Source organism: Octopus bimaculoides, chromosome 7 (genome assembly GCF_046866305.1).
Source record: "Octopus bimaculoides isolate indiv1 chromosome 7, ASM4686630v1, whole genome shotgun sequence".
In the NCBI taxonomy this organism is placed as follows: domain Eukaryota; kingdom Metazoa; phylum Mollusca; class Cephalopoda; order Octopoda; family Octopodidae; genus Octopus; species Octopus bimaculoides.
In genome coordinates, this window is record NC_142934.1 from 82,212,471 (window position 1) to 82,219,525 (window position 7,055).

Below are 7,055 nucleotides of genomic sequence, written 5' to 3' on the forward strand. Positions count from 1 at the left end.
AACGTTAAAGACTTTTCCTTCTATTTTTCCTGTGCGTGAACCTAATACACTCTGTTTCATTTTTTACCTCCTCTTCCTGTTACTTATAGTTTTTGCACCGTATATGTGTGTGTTTGTGTGTTATCTTGGTAATAGGGAAATAATAGCTAAACCTCGCTGGATTTGAACCTGGAACGAAATGAATGAAACTAATGTTACAATATGTTTAGTGTGGTGCTGTGCCATTTCAGTTACATATTCTGCCATTCTAATGTCGTTGTTGTTCTTGTTGTTTATCTTCAGACCAGTCGCGATCGAGCAGACCTGGGACCAAATATTTTCCAACCGTAACTATCTTGTCTATTTTTTTCTCAAACATCTAAAACTACATTTTTTTAAATTTCTTTATTACCCACAGGGAATCTAAACATAGAAGGGACAAACAAGGACAGAGAAAGGAATTAAGTCGATTACATCGACTCCAGTGCGTTACCGGTACTTATTTAATCGATCCCGAAAAGATGAAAGGCAAAGTCGACCTCGGCGGAATTTGAACTCAGAACGTAACGGCAGACGAAATACCAATTTCTTTATTTCCCACAGGGGGCCAAACATAGAATGGTACAAAGCAACTGATTGGGATCAGTAATGCGAATGGTTTACATAAAATATGACTTTAAAAATTTTATAAAATATAAAAAATCGAATGATAATAACAGTACGTTAGACAACACAAATGAAGCGATGATCAGGCCACGCTCCGACCCTACAAGCCCCGATCTATCGCTGGCACCTTTTTGCTTTCCTTTTTTTTCTGACTATTCACACGGTTCCTTGCACGCACAACACTCGTGCAACATGCTTCCATCTCTTTTGGAACGTACACTCCGACAGACATCTCCTCTCCAGCCACACTTTCCTTTTCAAATGAAAAGTAAAAAATGAACGTAAATTGTGGCCAGAGATAAAGTTGCCTGTCTTAATTCCTTTTATCCTCGTCTTCCATACTACCTCTTTCGCTATTGCTACAACCGTGAGAAAACAATTCTTACCTTCGTTTGTTAAAACTCCCGGTGGGTTAATTTTTATAATTGACTCAGTCGACAGCTGTACCCTTCCTTCGCCGGACAACAGGTGTTCAGCATAAGCCCACATTTCAGATATCTCCGGACACTGAACAATAGCATGAGGGACGGTTTCCCTGTCTCCCCCGCATCTTGGACAGGTCGGCGACTGACGCTTACCGTGTCTTGCAAGCTTATCCCAAACGGGCAAGGCACCTCTGTAGCATTGCCAGGTTAAGGACTTTTGGAAGTTGTCCAACGTTTTCAACCCGAATGTACGGTGAAACAGGCTGTCCAGTTGAATAAACCCGAGACCTAGAGTCGCCCCTAGGCCATCGTCGCATTCAGACTCTACCAACCCACTATATAAAATCCGTGTGGAACCCCCACCGCTGGCGTTGCCCGAGCGCCGGAAAAGTAAGAGGGCCTTGCTATTCACTCGACCTCGGTCTACGAGAACACCAGGCTTCCTGCTCGCAAAAACTTTGAACTCGGGGAACATTTGTCTGGCCAGCGGAGACCACACCCGTTCACTATCCAGGAGAATCCAGAGGTGCCTCAATCTCAACGCTTGCCTGCGCATCATTAACCAAGGTATCCCTAAATCTCCCTTTAAAGGCTTTTGACAGCAGACAGAGCGTTTCACAAGTGGCGACCTGCACTTACACAAAAAGCGAAAGAGCTGTCTCTCCAACCTGATCAACCACGAATCCGGACAAGGCACGACGGTTAGGCGGTAAGTAATGACCGATGCGATAAACACATTGGCCACCTCCGCCCTCCCTTTCAGGGAGAGCCACCGCCAAGACCAGGTCTTGACAACTGCAGCCACCCTGCTCAATACCTCCGTCCAGTTCTTCTCTATCTGGAGGCCTGGACCAAACCAAACTCCCAGCAACTTAACCGGTCCCTCCGTCCAGCGCCCAACAGCGCTGTCTGAAGGCATCGACTTGCCAACCCAAGTGCCGAGTTGTAAGCCGACCGACTTTTCCCGGTTAATCTTTGCTCCTGCTATCTCCTCGTAAGCCTCAATAGTCTTACCCACTTCACGTAGGCGTGCTACTGAGGTTACGCTGATAGTGATATCATCCGCGTAAGCCGTAACAAACTCCTCTAGACCTGGTTCTCTCGTAATGCCACTCAACCTCCGCAGTAGTGGCTCGAGAGCCACCACATACAAAAGCGGTGAGAGCGGACATCCTTGACAAACCGAGCGTCTGATACAGAACGGCTTCGAAAGGAAACCGTTCACCCGAACTATCGAATCAATGTTGTGGTACAAAGCAATAAACCACCTGAGGAAGCCAAGGCCCAAGCCGAACCGCGCAAGCACAGTCGCCAGGTATCGATGGTCAACCCTATCAAAAGCTTTAGACTGGTCCAAATGTACCAGTGCCCCACCTTTGCCAGATTTATTATCAACCCTCTCTATGGTATAGCGAATAAGATGGAGGGTATCCTGAATGGTTCTGCCTGGGATGGCACGTGTCTGTGCCTCTCCGACTATACCATCCGCGACACGCGCCAACCTTTTCGCTAAGACCTTGGCCAAAATCTTCACTTCTGCCTTTAACAGAGTGATGGGCCTGAAATTCTCTATAACGTCCCCCTTGTCCAGGTCCTTTCTGACCAACGTCACTACTCCCCGGCGCACAGATCTGGGGATAAACTCACAACTTTACGATCGTGAGCCGAATGCCTTAACCACTAAACCAAGCGTCCTCAATAGTAGATAAAGAAGTACATGAAAAGAGTAGAGCGAAGGAGATGGGGATAAGAGAAAAAAGAGAGAGAAATGGCGAACAAGAAAAAGAGCGTGTATTTTCTTCTTACACTGTATTGAAAACGTACGATTTGTTACAGATAGAGCGAAAAATATTACAATTAACTCGGTGATGACGTTACATCTTGTTATTTGCAAAGAAAAATATCTCACAAAACCAATAAAACAACAGAGAAATGATATTAACAATATTTTCTACGACAAAAGGTTATATACTGCAATAAATATATCTGATAATATATAGATAAAGATTGATATTGGCAAAATTTCATGATATTAATATCAAAACAAGTAATTTTGAAGAGAAGAATATGATAATATAACGTATTCTAATTTATACAGTGAAGCTGTTATTTGCTTTAATATTGTGATATTACACGAATGAACAGTTTATCTGGTGGCAGCCAAGTATTTAATGTTACAAGTACCAATAGTGAAGAGGGTAGTAGCTTAGTTAATGTTGTAATCTAGGAAATTTTAATTAATCGAAATTACGCCGTAAGTGATAAGAACAATTGTTTTCAAAAGCAGACATATTCGTAACAAATTTTAATGATTTAAAACTGATTAACAAGAAAATGCAGTGAGGGGTGAGTTGAATCTTGATAATAAGGGAGACAGCTACAGACATGTTATATATAGCCTTATTAGACTTCATCTCTGAGGCATAGTCTAACTATCACAAGTATTGGGTTGTCAAGTACGAGATGCTTTCCATAAATTTTGATACTTTTAATTTAGGAGAGGCAGTTATAATTGACCTTGGTTTTTGCAAATTTAATATATCATTAGTATACAGTAATCCATCGCCATATCGTGGTTCACTTATCGTGGTCCATTTATCGCGGCTCACTTATCGCGGTTCAGCTACCGTGGTTTATCATTTAAGCTTACGTCGATTCCTTTGCAGTGTTGTTTTGCATTCATAATAAAATAAATATATACAAATTATAAAGATAATTTTGTTTTAAATATGCAATACAGTACTGTTTCTACTTCGCAGATTTTCACCTATCGCAGGGATATTTGGAACGTAACACCCGCGATATTCGAGGGATTACTGTACATCTAATGAGCAAACCTACCAACCCTTTTATTCCAGATTGAAGGAGACGGTTGTAACAGCATTTTGAGCGCACTTTACTAGATACTGCTTGTAATAGCTGATTAGTTTGCAGAATGCAATCGGAGCGGCTGGAAGCACACTTTGTAATAAGGTTTTTGCGTTAAACTGGACAAAAAAACGTTGCAGAAACTTATGAAGTACTCCAGAATGCTTATGGATTAACTTTTTCGCTGGTTCAAGAGATTCAAGATGGTAGAAGGGAAATAAGAGACGATTAGTTATGAGAGGGAGGCCAGAATATCAGAGCTGGTTGAGAGAATTCGTTATTTTCTGAATGAAGTCCGTCGTGTGTCTATAAAGACAATAAACGTAGTTTGGAGTTGGTGTAGCAACTGTACACAGAATTATCTATGAGGATCTGAACATGCACAAAATTTGTGCAAAGTTTGTTCCCAGAGTGGCCAGTGACCAGCATCCTTGTAATCAAGAAACGCCCAAAAATTTCAGGGAGGAAAATAGTTTTGATGCCTATTTCTATCAACTTGTTAAGTTGAAGAAGAACTTCTGAGGCAGTTGTTTTGAAAAACTTTAGAATTCCTGTCAGGGCCTCCTTAAACGACTTCACGATGGAGGGCTACCATGGGCCTTCACGAAGGGGTTAGCGGGCTACAAGTGCATTGAAGTCAGAAGATCCTACTTTGAAGGGGATTAGTGTTTTATATTTGTTTGAGTTAATAAATATATCCTCTGAGAGTGTCTAAAAACTTCTCAAATTCACCTTGTAAATTCGTTCTTTTAACTCTTTTCATTGTTCTTTTTTATATTTTAATCTTTTATTTATTCATTTATCTATTTATTTATTTATTTCTAGCTCCGTTCTTCCACAACTTTTCTTTATATCGTTTTTGAAATTTGAATGGATTTTACTTTTTTGAAAACATATGATGATGAAGGGCCAAGTAGAGAAAAACGAATTTAATTGACAGCCAAAAACTTTAATGAATGAACACTTAATGGCGTCTAAATTACAAAATTAATTTAATAAAGAACCAGTATTAGTACTGTTTCTCATTACTTCTTTCTTCAATTTTTCTTGTAATGAAGAATAACATGGGAGCAGACGACATTTTGGGATCGGTTCTGAATATAAAGACAAATTCTTCATTGATATGATGACTTGCATGTTTATTTTTAACATGTTCCGACGAAAGTGTATATGCAACTCGCTGTTGTGTCCGTCACCAGAAAAAAGCTTCTCCTTTACGATGGCTGCCATCAGAACACACTTGTATCATAAATACTAGGGATTCTGGGACACCGGTGTTTCATCATATTGTGTCTTATCAGTCAAAAGTACCCGGACCAATGAAACTAACAAGTGCCGATGACCTTGTTTTTACTTCCAGCGAACAAACTGTTCACAGATCCGTGATGATATCTACCGACCGTTGATAAACCTTTGTTAATCTAATATCTCAGATTATGTTGTTGTTTTTTTTTTGTAAGTTTGAATTTCCTTTTTTTATAGCTTGATCAGGAGGAAAGGCTTGTGCCCATGGCTTTTTAATCATAAGAGTGTTCGATCTAAAAAGATTAAATATAGCATTTTACTGTACTTAGTCCTTTCTAAACACAATAAGCTTACGTGGTGTATTGGTTAAGGTGTGCGTTGGTTTTGTGATCGTAAGACCATGTTGAATACATTGATACGTTAAGTTCATGAGCAAAGCAGTTCAGTTCACGTTGCTCTAGTCTAGTCAGCCGAAACTGAGTGCCCGTCTAATACTAGTGCAGCTCTCCCTTCCTCTACGTATTATATCTTCAGTACCACGCTCGGTCAAAGACTGAGACAGTGTATGTCTACTGGCGATTATATTGATACATAAAACCCACGGTTGGTACAAATTACCAACCCATACTCGCTTGTGAGGAAAAGCTTTGATTTGAATACAGAAAATGGTTTTGCTGAATCCGCCAGAGTCAAGACCTTGCTTTTCATCCTTCCGGGGCCAGTGGCACAAATACTAACCAAGTATTTATGTCAAATAATCGACGCTACTTGTGATAGCGAACCAATAACACATGTGTAGTTTATGACACCCAAACGAATTTTTAGGTGACATGCAATGGACTTTGAAAGAGAAAAGGAATAATATCCCAGCGGTCTCATACTATACAAAGAGAATGCTATTTGGCAAAGAATATTTACGATTTTTCGAATATGAATACGTCTATGTTAACAAAGTGATTGAAGATAGAAAAATATCCAATGGGTGTATATACATATTTTAAGGGTTAGTGCTCCTTCTTCAGCACCACAATTTATCAAGTACATACGAACACACAGATTAAATAGCCAGTAAATTTAGTGATGTTACACAACTGGATATACTAATTTTACATATTAGACATATTCCTGGTAAATTGTACGTGCATATTAATTACTGGTAGGGGCACTATATTTTGTTATGCGACCATAATATACTATGAAGTATATTAAAGGCTTCATAATTCAATACTATGTTCCACCTGTGTTAGCAGGTCCATTCGTTCACTTTATAAAGTTATCTGTATAGAGTTTCTATTGAAATTAGAGCAGCTCAGAAAGTCACAACATACGTATACGAATATGCATATACACCCATCATCTATTTTTCTATCTTCGATCACATTGTTTATATAGACGTATTCGTATATGAAACGTCGTAACTTTTAGTGTTGGCTCTAATTTTTAGAGAAAATCTAGAGAGATAACTTTAAAAAGTGATTGAATCGCAGTGCTAATACGGGTGTGACACATTATTGACTTTATATTCTTTTAATACATTTGGTAGTTATTATGTTTGCTTAACGAAATACAGTGTCCCAACCAGTAATTAATTATAACTATCATGCACGCCGTCATTTTAAAGCATTTTTCAGTAAAGAAATGAATATATCACAGTAAAGATTGTCATAGAACAAGATGTAAACTTCCGGATAGCACTGTAGAGGTAACACCCCGGAGAGTACGCCATTCTATTTTGATTTATAGGTTGAATAGCATCGCAAGTATTGCTGCTAATGCTTTTATGCAATTTGCTTCCTTCCCAAGAGCATTAGCCGCGTAAACAGCTTTCCCACTGTCTCAATTGAATATTATAAAGCTTTTAGTCTCCAGTAG

The 7,055-nt window shown here is 39.4% G+C and overlaps 1 long non-coding RNA gene across 1 annotated transcript in view; it reads left to right on the forward strand.

Annotated features, from left to right (window-relative positions):
* LOC149134792 (uncharacterized) overlaps window positions 1-4,678 on the forward strand; it is a 4,741-nt gene extending 63 nt beyond the window's left edge. The window contains exons 1-2 of the long non-coding RNA XR_016242680.1: window positions 1-326; window positions 3,830-4,678. The exon at window positions 1-326 is cut by the window's left edge and continues 63 nt beyond it. This is a non-coding gene — a long non-coding RNA (uncharacterized LOC149134792). The remainder of the gene's footprint in view (window positions 327-3,829) is intronic.
* The last annotated feature ends 2,377 nt before the right edge of the window (window positions 4,679-7,055 follow it).